Source organism: Chelonia mydas, chromosome 9 (genome assembly GCF_015237465.2).
Source record: "Chelonia mydas isolate rCheMyd1 chromosome 9, rCheMyd1.pri.v2, whole genome shotgun sequence".
Lineage (NCBI taxonomy): Eukaryota > Metazoa > Chordata > Testudines > Cheloniidae > Chelonia > Chelonia mydas.
In genome coordinates this window covers 90,001,740-90,015,798 of record NC_057855.1, presented here as the reverse complement: position 1 = coordinate 90,015,798, position 14,059 = coordinate 90,001,740, and the positions used below count along the sequence as shown (strand labels likewise).

Genomic DNA, 14,059 nt, shown 5'->3' with positions numbered 1-14,059 from the left:
AATAGAGTGATTTTAAAAATTAAAGACCACAGAGTGACAGCCTATATTTATTTGTACTTTGACTTTTCCCTGTTAACTTCTGTTTAATTTAATTAACCGAAAAAAGAATTAAGGGAGGAGATAGGAATAGGGGGAGTAATAATAGATATACAATAAATATACTAAGAGATACAATATAGTATATACTTGTACATCACTGTTTTTCCAATCTAAGGAGTCAAAGTATTGTGTTACTGTGTGCTGGGTAACAAAATACTGAATAAAAATAAATGCTAACTGCCTCATAAAACAGATTAGTTCCATGAAATTAGCCCTTACTGGTAGAGCTGATCAAAAATGGTAATTATTTTTCATGGGAAATTTTTAAAAATATTCACTTTTTCACCTGTTTCCCACATTTTAGGCTGCTTAGGTTTAGGTTTTTTGACAAGAAAACAGAAACAAACTGAAAACCCTTTCAAAAATGAAAAAAGTTTGGTTTTCAGTACAAAATGTTCAGTTTTTGTTTGTTTTTAAAGGAAAACCTGCAAAATTTCAAACAACACAAACATTTTCCATGAAAATGCTTTGGTTGAAAAGCCATTTTTCATTAAAAAGATTTATTGATAAAAATAAATGTCACCCAGATCTACTTATAAATTACTCACCCATGTAAAATCACAACTGCTCTTAAGTATTTGCAGAAGTATTGAGGCTGTCTTCCAGTTCAGACTTATGTATGTGTTTTAACTTGGGTTCAAAGGAATTACCCAGTGTGTAAAGTTAAACATAAACATAAATCTTTGCTGTGCCAGGGCCTAAAATTTAATTTATTTTGCAACCCATCAATCTAGTGTTTAAAAAAATAATTAGAAACAGATTATTGATGCACAAGAATTAATGCATGCAATTTTTATGCACTCCAAAGGGAGTTCACCTCATAAATTCTCATGCACCAAGACGAGAATATCCCATTTAATTTCCAGTTACTTTATTTCATCTATCTTTCTTTAAGGATAAATATACTTGGCAGAGATTCTTACCTTGGGTCATTCCGAATTTTTATGACTCCAAGTGGAATACATTTTCCCGAGAAAGACTAAACCACAATGCAAGACGGAAAATGAATACCGTCAAAAGTAATTACGTAGTTCAGTCATATTTTCAAAGTACAGTGGCCATTATTACAATGGCATCTTTTGCATACAGAAAAACTGTCATTTTTTAACCTCAGTGCCTGCCTCCAAATGTAAAAATGTATAAAGTTAACAAAAACTGTGTCATGAAACTAACCCTCCTGCACACTTCTAATAGACCCCCCCACAGTCGTATTGTTTCAACTCTTGTCCTTCCTTCCCCTACTTGCCTCCTTTGAATTGTGTGCATGTTTGTTGTGCCAACTCTGTTCATATTTTAAATTCTTCAGGGCTGAGATAGTGCTGTGCAGGGACTAGCACAACTTGAGCGCTGTATAAATCAAATAATAATACAGATGCTATCACCTCCAGCAAGTCGTCTCCATTCATATGAGTCGTTCTGTTCTGCAAGATTACTTGCATGAGGAAGGACTGCTCCTGGGAGTAGGGGTCCAAAGTTATTTACTGTTAGTACAGAGGAAAATTGCAAGGTCTCAGTGTAGAGACTATTGGCAGAAGCTGACCTGTACAATGGTGATCCTGGTAATTGCACACCTGAAGTAATATCCACTCCATGTTCAGGCCGTGATCCTGCAGACTCTCACACATGCTTAATTGTATGCACTGTGAATAAAATTCAATGGGACTGTGTGTGAAGTTAAGCACGTGCATAAATCTTTGCAGGAATGGTGCCTAAATTGCATCTTAATGGAGCATAAGGAAAAGGGAGATTGTAATAAGCAATGCATTTAAAATAGTTTTAGAATTCCTGCACACAACCAGTGTCTCTGAAGGTCTATTTGTTCCCATTTTAAACCCGTATTGTAAGAGTTTACAGACACTGTAATGAAAACATGCTCACCATTAAAGGTACAGGTCATGTTTGTTTTTTATTCTACCTATTTGCAATTTGGCAAAAGCAGGGCATTTTCCAGTTAAGGATTATGGTTAATATTTTCAAAAGCACCAAATGACATAAGCTGCAAAGGGTCAGATTTACAAAGGTGTATTTGGGGTCTAAAGATGCGGATAGGTACCTAGTGGAATTTACAGAAGTGCTTAGGGGCCTAATTCCCATTGGAGTCAGTGGGAGTTAGGCTTCTAGCCTACTGAAATCCTTTTGTAAATGCCATTAGGCACCTAAGTCCCTTTGTATATGCCCTAAATCACTCAGGTGTATTTACAAACTTGACCCATTGACTTCACTCAGTCTAATCTCCATTAGGGGTTTTCCAGTGAGCAAAGGTTTGAAGGGTCAAATCTCCATTCATTAGGTACTGATGGGATTCCCATTTGTGTTTTCCTATAAACCTTATTTGGTTGTAGCTTTGGAGGTTTATTTTTCCTGCACTCCTTGCATACCCCAAAAGATCACAAGAAATCTTTACTTGATTAAGACTTTATTGAAATCAAAGAGCAGTTGGGGTGTGCCAGGAATGAAAGATTGGGCCCTATGGTTGTACCCTTTTTGAATGGTTATTTTCCACATGTAAAACTTTTAATGCTTTATATAAGTATAAGAGATAGTTGTCTCATAGAGTCATAGAATCGCAGGGTAGGAAGGGACCTCAGGAGATCATCTAGTCCAACCCCCTGCTCAAAGCAGGACCAAGCCCCAATTTTTGCCCCAGACTCATCATATGATGTCATTTGATGGGAGTTAACTATACCCCTAAGCCACTTTATATTCAAAAATACATATAATGCTGCTTATTAAAGAAACAAGGTGAGTGAGGGAATATCTTTTATTGGACCAACTTCTGTTGGTGAGAGAGAAAAGCTTTCAAGCTTATAATTGGCTTATTAAAGAAATGAGTTCAGGTGTATACTTGCTTGAAAGAGGGAGGTATTTGTCCTCTACAAGTAGAAATACAAAGCTGGTGATCTGTAGTTTGCCTGGCTCTAATACAGTCCAATATGTTTTTTCTCTAATAATGATAAAGTGGTGCAATTGCTACAAGCCTATCTTCGAGATGTTGGTAAAGAACAGTGACTAATATGGACGCACAGGGGGTCCAGGGATTGCACTTAAATCTATTGACTGAAAAATGAGAGCAGAGGAATAAGAAACACATTGATCTCTGGTATTAATCCTAGATTAAATAAACCTGGAGTTTTTTAAATATAAACTTGCTCTAAAGTTGCTCTGCTACACCCATGCCAAGATGGCCATCTAGGGGTGGGATCTTCAACACATGTGAGTTACACACTCAACTACCATTGATTTTAGGTGCCTGCTGGGCCTTTGTGACTTTGGGTAGGTCTACACTGCAAAAATCCAACCCAACCCATCACAGCAAGTCTCAGAGCCAGGTCGACTGACTCAGGCTCGCAGGGTTTGCGCCTATGGGACTAAAAATACTAGTGTAGATGTTCCTGATCAGCCTGGAGCTCAGGTCCTGAGACCCTTCCTTCACCTCTCTCAGAAGACTAGGGCCCACCCCTGAGAAGTGCAGAGTGTCCTTTCCCAGCAACATGCTGAAAGCTGCCGTCCTGTAAAGGGGTGTTGCAGCTTATTTCCCCCAAAGGGCCAGAAGGGATCAGCTGTGACTCTACATCAGGTGTCTTTCTGGGGTGGCAGAGCTATGCAGCACCCTTTTCTCGGGAGTGAGCCTGATGGCTGCAGCCAGTCCGATGTGATGTTCTGCCATGCATCACGCTACTCTCCTCTCTAGAAGCTTTCCTGGATGTGCCCGACATGTCATTCAGCACTAAGTGTATTAGAAAAAAAAATCTTTCCCTACGAGTTATGAAATATTCCATAAATTTCCCTCATGTTATGGAAACAGCACGTCCTTGCCAGATCCAATCCATTGCACAAGAGAAGGTTATTACAAAGGTCTGCTAATAAAACAACTGTGGTGTTGTAGCTCAAAACAATTTATTTTATAAAATAAGATTTTTTTCTGTGATGATCAAAAACTTGTCAGGCAAGAAATAACTTTTTAAATGACTGTCAAACTATAACCTTGGAAACCTGAGGTTAGCGGCATCATCATGTCCGTCAAAATAGATACCCATCAATCTACCTCTTCTAGAAGGAAACATGATTACTTTTTGGAACAGTAGTAACAACGTTGAAGAACTGAAAGTTGATGTGGCCTGTTATAAAGTTAATGAAGAACATAAGAACGGCCATACTGGGTCAGACCAAAGGTTCATCTAGCCCAATATCCTGTCTTCAGACAGCAGCCAATGCCAGGTGCCCCATAGGGAATGAACAGAACAGGTAATCATCAAGTAAGCCATTCCCTATCGCCCATTCCCAGCTTCTGGCAAACCGAGGTTAGAGACACTATCCTTGCCCATTCTGGCTAATAGCCATTGATGGACCTATCCTCCATGAACTTAGCTAGTTCTTTTTTGAAAGCGTGTCCTGGAACTATAGCTAAAGTGGAATAACCATTTCTACTCAACGTGCTTTAATGACTGTTTCTCAGTTAGGGATGACACAAGCTGATGCCTTTATTTTGGTTGACGTGCTTCCACTCTGTTACGAATGCCTCCAACGTCTCCAAAACACAAAATAAAGCTGAGGGGAAAGAAATGAATCTCTTCTTAAACATAGAAAAGAATTTCCTTCTTATATGCTGGTTTGCATTCCACTGTCTCCCTCTATTCCAGCCCAGAATTAGTGGTTTATCCCAGCATCACTAGGTGTAATAAGATTAATTTGAAACAGCATAAATACAGTTTCAGATAATCTTGTCTTTAGTTTAAAAAATTTTTTTTTTTAAGTTTTGCTAACTTTTGGGAGGGTTTCTATACTGGTAGAGAGGAATGGATGGTATAGCTTTATGGGTGGGGAAAACTTCTTGTCTTTCCTTTTAGTGGTTGTCTTTCCGAAGCCTGTTCACGATGAATGGGACTAATGAGCTGTCCCATTTGTCCCAGGAAAGGAGTTTAACTGCTTTGAGTGCCCATCTTCCAAAGAGCGTCTGAACAGTACTGGCAGAGCGAGGACAAAGGGTACAGTAGGCAGCAATCTGGCTGATTTTAATTGTTGAAAACATTCCTGTTAAAGCCTTAACATGCAGCAAGAGCGGTTGCTAAACTTTGCTATGGCAAGTAACACGTGATGGGCTTGAGGCAGCTCTCTGTGCTAAAAGCCAGGCCCAGATACCATTCCCATTGGTACACCGCAACTGCAGGGACGCATGGTCTTTTGGCGAGGACCTCTGCTCTCCAAAGGGTGTAGTGCACAGCACAGCCTGGGCAGAGGCTCCAGCTGTTTCTTTTAAAGAGCATCAGTGAGCATCCCTCCATTGTTCTCCCGTGGCAACGATGCACTCTCCTGGCTCTAGTAAGCCCCACGGAGCTCACGCCTCCTGCACTATTGCTGAAAAGCGACTCACCGGGGAGCCCCTTGTTAAAATTCTACCACCAAACTGAAAGGGAGATGGGGGTGGTTGCATTGCTGTGCTGGAATTCACCCCACTGTCTGAACACTGCTAAATCGTCCTTGCCACTGGTGACTTAACCCTGAGCTTCCTGAAATACTTCTGAAGAGCAACTCTATGACTTTTGGAATGCCTTAGATGTCAGGAATTTGCAACCATTGCCCTAGCATTCTCCATGCCCCACTTCCAGCATAAAGCTGAGCCCTGAGCTATATGAGCAATATATATGTCAAGAACAGGGTACAAAAATACCAGCGCAAGGCTTAAGATAGGTTCGTGGTGCCCCGTTCTCGATTAGGGCTATGAGGTAGTGTTTCAGATTCAGTGGCTCAATTTAAAAGAAGATCCTTGGTGGAAGGTGCGGTATAGGTACGTATAGTAGGCAGAGAGCCTGAGACATCAGCCCTTCTATCAGAGGCCTGGTAGGAGGCCTGAGCGAAAGTCGTGGGCAAGCTTTGCTGATCTAAAGCAAAGTTAACACAAGTCAGGCTGTGAGCAAATGACAGGCTCTGCCTGCGTGCAAGTTCACAGCATCGGGCAAGCACAGGGCTGATGTTGCAGACACACGTGCATTCCGAAGCAGTGCTCAGGGCACAGAGCACTCACGCAAACACATTCCAGAAGAGTGGTACCAGAACATCCCGATAGCAAGGATGGTACAAAAACATTCCCCAAGGAGAACAGGAACACGCTAACCCCTCCTAAAAGATAAGGTCAGGATGACAGTGCGATGAATAGAGATGTTTTAACATGTACAAGGAGATGGGTAAAAATAACTAGCCACGTCGGAGGGCAGTAACCAACTATGTCAGAGGGGCAGTATGTAACTTGTTTGTATCAGGGTATAAAGAGGTATCTCTGAGAGTGTGTCTTGGTCAGCTGATGGGGGAATGGAAAGTCCTGCCATTCACTGAACTGTGTCCATTGTCACAGGCATACATGTCTTAGTATCCTCGTAGAGTCTGCCAGGGGCTATTACTGCACTTTGTCAACAATAAACCTGGCTGGTGCCTTCATACCTTAACAGATCTTGTGGTCATTAGGTGGTTCGCTCAAGGTCTGCTGTGCCGGCTGTCTGCACCGAGCTGGGGCAGCACACAGGGAGAATACACACATGCAGCCGAACATCTAACCACACTGGTGACCCCCGACTACTGATCTGGTAAGTAAGAAAGCTGTCCTCTGTAGCACTCCCGCAATCCATTTGGCATGCAAACCAAAACAACAGATACTAGGGAGACAAATTCAGGTTTTGCAAGAGCAAGTAACGACCTCCACTCTCCTTTCAAAACCAGGATAAAAACCAAGGGTGCGAGTTCCCAGCTGTAGAGAGCCATACTCCTTACTTATGGCTAAAGATAGAACCTTTTTTCTCAAATATTTTTACATTCCAGTTAAATTTTCCTTTATATCCTTTCTCAGTTTGCTAAACTTGCTGCTGCTGCCTGTACCTTCTTTGCGATGATGAATGTAATAAGAGTGGAAAATGGACATAGGACAGGAGGTCATGATGTCAAGACATTCTGATTTACAGCCTTGATGTTCTGCTCTTGTCGAGTCCTCTGTGGCTGACTTATCTAAATTTCATCTACAATAATCTTGGAGGAGGAGGAGGGGAGCTTAAACAGAAACTTAATCCATATTGATCATACTTCATTATTACAGCAGTGGACAAACTTTGGATAGTTGGCTGGCAGATGTATAGAGAACTCTAATGGATACCACCATGCTACGTCACAAGGTCTGCTTTTAGACAGTCCATAGAACATCTTGAGAGTTAAAAATAATTAGTAGATTAAATGATCAAGGTAGTTTATCAAAGGGTGAACATTTTGTGCTGATAGAAAAGCATGAAAAGTGCCAGCCTATTCAACCTCATTAAATCAGTAATGCCTCATTAGGGAGAAGCATTCTTTGTGGGTGATCTCCAGGACTACAAGCCATGTTATTTTTCTCCCTAAAACATTAAAGATCAGCTTAAAAGCCTTAAGTGTATCTGTTCTTTAGAATTCTATTCTGAGGGTAGAGGAACCAACAACACAAATGTGTCTTTATTTTCTTTTTTCACAGTGAAGAATGACACCCGGTGTGGCAACAATCACAGTGTGACACCTGGTGTGACAACATGGATGCTGGGGCAGAGTGTGTCTTGAGTCACAATTGTGGGCAAGGGCTGGTGGATAAACTGAACCACCCCAGGAGTAGCCTGGAGAAAGACCTCGGAGTCAGGATTCCATCTTTGCTGCTGTGATCATTAACTGTTGGTTCTATTCCAGCGCTAAGTTATTACCTGGGCTGGCTCAGTTACCCAGGCCAATGAAAGGGAGCTTCTTGGAGCCAAAACTCGACCCATTCTCTGACCCTCCCTCTCTACTCTCTTCCCACCCATTTTGGCGGGGGGCGGGTATCCCTGCTGTCTCCAGGGCACATGCTCCACAGGTCTGAGTAGACCACAGTGATGGGGAGAATTGTTGCTCCCTTGCAGAGGGGTGTAGTCTGAGTCGCAATCCAGCCCATACAATACATTTAAATGGTACATCCTGTCTATAGAGACCAACAGTGGCAGTTGTTCAAAAAGCTTGTGCCAGGCTTGTGTGCATGTTTAAGGGGACATGCCAGGAATACAGTGTGGTGTATATCCCGAAATAGGTCGCTGTTGCTAATCCACGTGTGTAGCATTGCATGACTGAGTACATTGCAAACAGGGAGTGAAGCTAAAAAATGAATCTAGGCTTTGCCCCGCCCCCCCACCAAAAAAAGTTCAAAGCAATATGCATGCAAATTTAATTCCAATCAGGCAATTTTAGATATGAAAGTGATGACGTGTCTTATTTACACTTAATGCCACTCTGGCAGCATAAAGGGACCTTAAAGTGGACAGAAATAGCCCCTTGACAGTACCACATGCAGGGTGTCTCCCAACTGGTGTGAAACCAGCATAAAGGCTCTTTGCTGTAATCTGGGAGTAAGGCTAGCAGAGTGGGCATGCTCCGGGTGGGATGGAGGCTGGGAGAGATAGGGAGTGGATGGGTCAGAGTGCACTGCACTGTGGCTGTTCTTTGCTTTCTACTGTCCATAGGGACAAATGAAAAGCAGAGCATAAATTAGAAGTGTCACAGTTCAGGGCAACTGCACCTCTATTCCCCATCTGTGGTGCCGCAGGGCACCCACTTTTAGGATCCTGGCTTCTCAGCCATCACCTCTCTTGGGCGGAGACACGCATCTCTCTCCCTCCTGACAGGGTTATTTCCGTTCCCTGCCTACACTGTGAATTCCCCAGCAAGTCATACTGTCTCAGCCGGTCTGCTTTGTCTTCTCCTCGGAGGCTACAAACAGCATAATTACCCATAGGTAAGTTACCACACAGCCCTTTCTATGCAAGCACATTTGTTCTTATGGTGAAAACATTAAAAACAATAAACTACACACATGCTAATAAGCTTACCAGAGATCCCCCCCAACTCCAACAAGGACTCTGGCAGGTGGTTAGTCCTTCAAACCCCACGCAGGGGATTTTATGTAGTTACAAATTCATAACACCTTTTGATCAGAACAAGAGCCCCTGTGACTCTGTGAGTCACTCCTTAATACGGTTTGGGTCTCTGATCTTGTCCTCATTTAATAGGTGATCAGGTTTCCTCCGCAGGGAGAAGCTTCAAAAGACTGAGTTCTTACGTAACCAGAAGAGGGTACATTTGTATACACCTTCCTCTAGAGATTTCTTGGGAAACTCACTTAACTTTAAAGTTCATTCTTGTCTGGCCCATAGTTTCAAATAGTTCTTTGAAGTTCTTAACGCTTCCCAGTGATTACTTTAGTCACATCTGCCCCTGGAGAACATTATATACAATCCCACTTTAATGAATAAGATTTGCATTTGCGTTTTTAATACAGGTTTCAGAGTAGCAGCCATGTTAGTCTGTATTTGCAAAAAGAAAAGGAGTACTTGTGGCACCTTAGAGACTAACCAATTTATTTGAGCATAAGCTTTATGCTCAAATAAATTAGTTAGTCTCTAAGGTTTTCAATACAGTGATACAAAAATCCTTCAACATAATTCATTAAGCCAGGATATTGTAGGAAATTGACATGTTTGTCACAAGAAGTGTCTCCTAACCGTGCATCTTAATTGTTCGCATATGCGTATGATAGTTCCTAGTTCACATAAGGGTTATTCAGCGCTAGACTCAGACATGCATTTACATTTTGAAGGTGCCAAAGTATCAATTACCTTTCCAGCAAAATGGTATGTTAATTTAGAAGGGAAGGAAGCATTTACTTACTGACTTCAATGCAAAAAATGATTTGCACTGTGAATGTCTGCAAAAGATTGCCAGATTGTCGATCATAAGAAGAAACCAGGGCTGGTGCAGAGTTCCTGAGTGGAGAAAGTTTGAAAATGCCTCCTCTGTAACAATCTATTATATATAATCGTGATGATCAAATTGCTGAGGTTGAAGATGACACTGACCTCCAAAGCCTGCTTACTTCCCACAATTTTAATGGACACTGCCCTTTATTCCTGACAAAGTGGAATCAGGTCTTTATCTATCTAAGGTACTTCTCTGGCCCATTTTTCCATAATATCTGAGCATATTACAATCTTTAATTTATCCTCATAGCACCCCCTGTGAGCTAGGGAAGTACTCGTATCTCCATTTTACCAGTGGGGGACTGATGCCCAGAGAGCAAGGTCCTCAAAGGTATTTAGGCTCCTAACGTCCATTGATTTCAATGGAAACGGAAGGTCAGAGCCTCAATTCCTTTGAGGATCAAGGCCTAAGTGACTTGTCCAAGGTCACACAGGAAGGTGATGGCAGAGCAGAGCCTTGAAGCCAGGACTTTCAAGTCTTAGCCTTGACCCTAGCTACTGGATCATCCCACCTCTGTCTCAGTGGATTTACACGTGGGAATTTTTCTGCTTTGAAATGAATTGGGTAATCTCTGTAGGCCAATATCATACATATGGATTGCTGTGTCAAGAGGGATTTTTGGTTTGGTGGTTCTCTTTTCAATTTTGATAATATTGTGTTTGTTTATGCAAACCCCTAGATAACAAGTTTATATATAATATACTAATTGTCACGATCAGCGGTTTAAATGTAACCTTTCCCCCAAAGAGGTTGTGGTGCACGCTTGTAAACTACTTCTTGTTTTTCCACTTTGTAGTGAAAAAAGAGACTTCTGGTCTTAAAGGAGGAGAACTGAGGTCCCTATTTCACTACAGGAATAAAGCAAGGACTGAAATCCAGCCTCCACTTGAGAAACGTCCTTGGTCTCCTCCTAGGTTAAAACCTTTCATTACACAGACACCGACTTTATTCTTTCCGGGTGGGTGCTCCACCCCCACTCCACCCTGAGGCCACGCCCCCATGCTACCCCTTCCCCTAAGGCCCCACGCTCGCTGTACCTCTTCCCTTCCCGTCCCCGCTCCTCCTCCACCCCCGAGCATGCCCCGTCCTCGCTCCGCCTCTTCCTGCCCCCACGCCACCCCTTCTCCCAGGACCTACCGAACAGCTGATCAGTGGGTGGCTGGTGGCACCCACTGTTTTCTTTGCCCGTGGGTGCTCCAGCCCTGGAGCACCCACAGAGTCAGCACCTATGTTTCATTATATCAGATGAGTCCTCGTTCTTGAGGGTCAGGAGCCCACATTATCATGTGAAATTAATTGATGGGAATATAAAGGAGGGTCACAGTAATCGCTAGGACTGTTTTAAAGTTAAAAGTTGAACTGCATATCTGCACATTTTCACCAGACTGCACATGCTACAGCAACCCCAAGGCCTGATTTCTGTGCTCACCGGCACAGCTTTACACCTGTGTTACTCCAGAGATGTAAGTGGAATTACTTGTGTTGTACACCTAAGTTAATGAGAGCACAATCAGGGTGCACTGAAAGACTGATGTGGAAACCAGGAGGAAAACAGGGCTTTATCCCAAATGTCCTATTAGGTTTATAATACCAGTAAGCTCATTTTTGTTTTACCTACTCAGCACATTCTACAGTGTGCATGAACATTCCTACCGCCCCCTTAAATTCAAGCAAATTAAGGGCACATATTGAACTACTTGTTATTAATATATCAGCTCTACTTTCTAATTCCTAATTCACGCTTGAAATTGATTAAAAATGCTAATCCTTGACAAGGCTGCAAAAATTTATGCTAATGTACTGACGTGCTCTTTTAAGAAACTTTGCGTTTCTTGTTTATAAATTAAATTTAAACAGAACATTCAAGGGCCTTCCTAATTTAGCATGGAGGGGGCAAGGATTTACATGATGAAACGCTACATGCCCTTGGGCTTACTGTACAGTAGGGATGAAAAGGGCTGACATTACAGTTTCCTAAGGTTGGGGAAAGAGATGAGGGTGTCATTAAGATTTTAAGTAGGTTTCATTAGCTTCTCTTAGCCTCATGGCAAAGCTAGATACAAGGGCAACCTGAATTTCACTCGACAGTGCAGAGAGTTGTAAATTTCACCCTCTTTCTCACATGGGGGGTCCAGCAATTAAGCCCCCTAAGGCAGTGAGTTGGCCTCCATTGGGGGATTCACGAGGGTAAGGCAATGTTAGGATGGCATTTTGGCATCATACTGCCACAGAAGGGGATCACCGGGAAGCATTGTGGTAGAAGGCCTGGTGCACATGGGGAGGGTGTATGCTGCTATACCCCTGTACGGGGTGCCGCACAGTCTCACTCCCCCCACAGCATCCTGCATACCCAGCCAGCTCTGCCGGGCAGCGCATAGTGGAATGGCCATGGCTCCACCCTCTCCCTCCCTGCCTCCTTTGGCCCTCCTCAGGGACTTGAATTTTGCAGGGGGCTAATGGGCTGTGCAAGGGGGAAGAAAGGCTGTTTACAGAACCCCACATTCTGCATCCCATAAATCCAGGCAGAGACTGGTCTTTCGTCCGTACCGGTAATACAGTCTCATATCCTATCATGTGTCCATTATATTGAAAGAGAATTTATAAATCCCTCAGTCTGCCACCAGACCCACAGGAAGTGTCAGCTGAACAGTGACAATGACACATAATGACAGGTTTCAGAGTAGCAGCCGTGTTAGTCTGTAGCCCACGAAAGCTTATGCTCTAATAAATTTGTTAGTCTCTAAGGTGCCACAAGTCCTCCTGTCCTTTTAATGACACATACATGTAACAATCTCTTTAGGTTGGTATTTGCTTCCTGTGCCTTCATCCTGCTACTGTTCATGGCTGTGGGGCACCATACGCAATGAGCACTGTGTAAACCTCCATTGATTCAGATGGTGTGTTAATTGCTAGAGTGAGAAACCCTTTCTTATTCATTTTGGTCTTGTGAATGGGAATCTGCATCAGTGACACACTGCAGGAGCTGGGGGAGAAGGAAACAAGGATGTTTACGTGAACGTAAAGTGCTAGATGGCTTTTGCAGCATGAAGGTCAGGGCTGTGCAAAAGTATGAAGGCCCTGTTCTGCCACCATTAGTCCCCCAGAGTGGTACATGGAATCCCACTAAAATCAATGGGACTAATCAGCGAGTAAGTTGCAACTGCTCATCAGGAGTGAGAGAGGTGGAATCATATCTTTAGCGGCTCTGAAAACAAAGAGCCTGATTCTTATTACTGTTACTCATAGTGAGTAGTACTTGCATTTAGTCCTGCACCCACTTAAGTCAACTGCAATCTTCCCATTCATTTATGGGGGATTTTTCAAAAGTGTCTAGGCAACTTAGGAACACAAGTCCAATTGATCCAACTCACATAAGCATTTTGTAAATCCCTCCCTTAATTGGTGCAGGATCCAGCCCCATGGTACCTCTCAATGTAAGTAGCAGGGACAGACTGCAACATAATATTTTCAAGGTTCAACCCTAAGCTTGTTGCAGTCAATGAGGAGTCTAGCTGTTGACTTCTGGGAAGTGGTGGACCAGGCTCTACTTCTGCAAATTTTAAAATTTTAAAATTTTAAGCCAGTAGACTCCTGTCATAAATTGCTCAGAAACACACAGCTAAATCTCCCTTAAATCTTTTCAACTACCTCCTCCCTTCATCCCTGAATTGTGAAATCTTTGGATGTTCTTTTTATTCAAAACATGTCATCTGCAGAAAAATAAATAACCCAAACATATCCCAACCTGGCAGTGTCTCATGGTTGTTTTTTGGGGAGAGGGAGGAAGGTTTTTTAAGGGCCGGTCTATGCTGAAAAGTTACATCGGCATAGCTATGTCTCTTAGAGGAGCGTGAAAAGTCTTCAGCCCGAGAGACTTAGTTAATCCAACTTAACCACTGATATAGACAACACTAAGTCAATGGAAGAATTCTTCTATTGACCTACCTACTGCCTCTGGGTGGATTATCTATAGTGACAAGAAAGTGTTTCATTTGTGTTAGGCTATGCCTACACCAACAGAAGTTGGTCCAATAGAAGATATTACCTCACCTACCTTGTCTCCCTAATATCCCGGGACTGACATGGCTACAGCTACACTGCATACTTATTACTAGGAACATTCTCTAATGAGGTGTCTCAGTACGTGGCAACGTCAACACCAAACCAGTGA

At 42.7% G+C, this 14,059-nt stretch overlaps 1 long non-coding RNA gene across 2 annotated transcripts in view; it reads left to right on the top strand.

Annotated features, from left to right (window-relative positions):
- Positions 1-13,622, top strand: part of LOC119567096 — a 101,167-nt gene extending 87,545 nt beyond the window's left edge. For both annotated transcript variants that reach the window (XR_006283849.1, XR_005226834.2), the window contains 2 exons: positions 6,559-6,677; positions 7,586-13,622. This is a non-coding gene — a long non-coding RNA (uncharacterized LOC119567096). The remainder of the gene's footprint in view (positions 1-6,558; positions 6,678-7,585) is intronic.
- Positions 13,623-14,059: the final 437 nt, after the last annotated feature.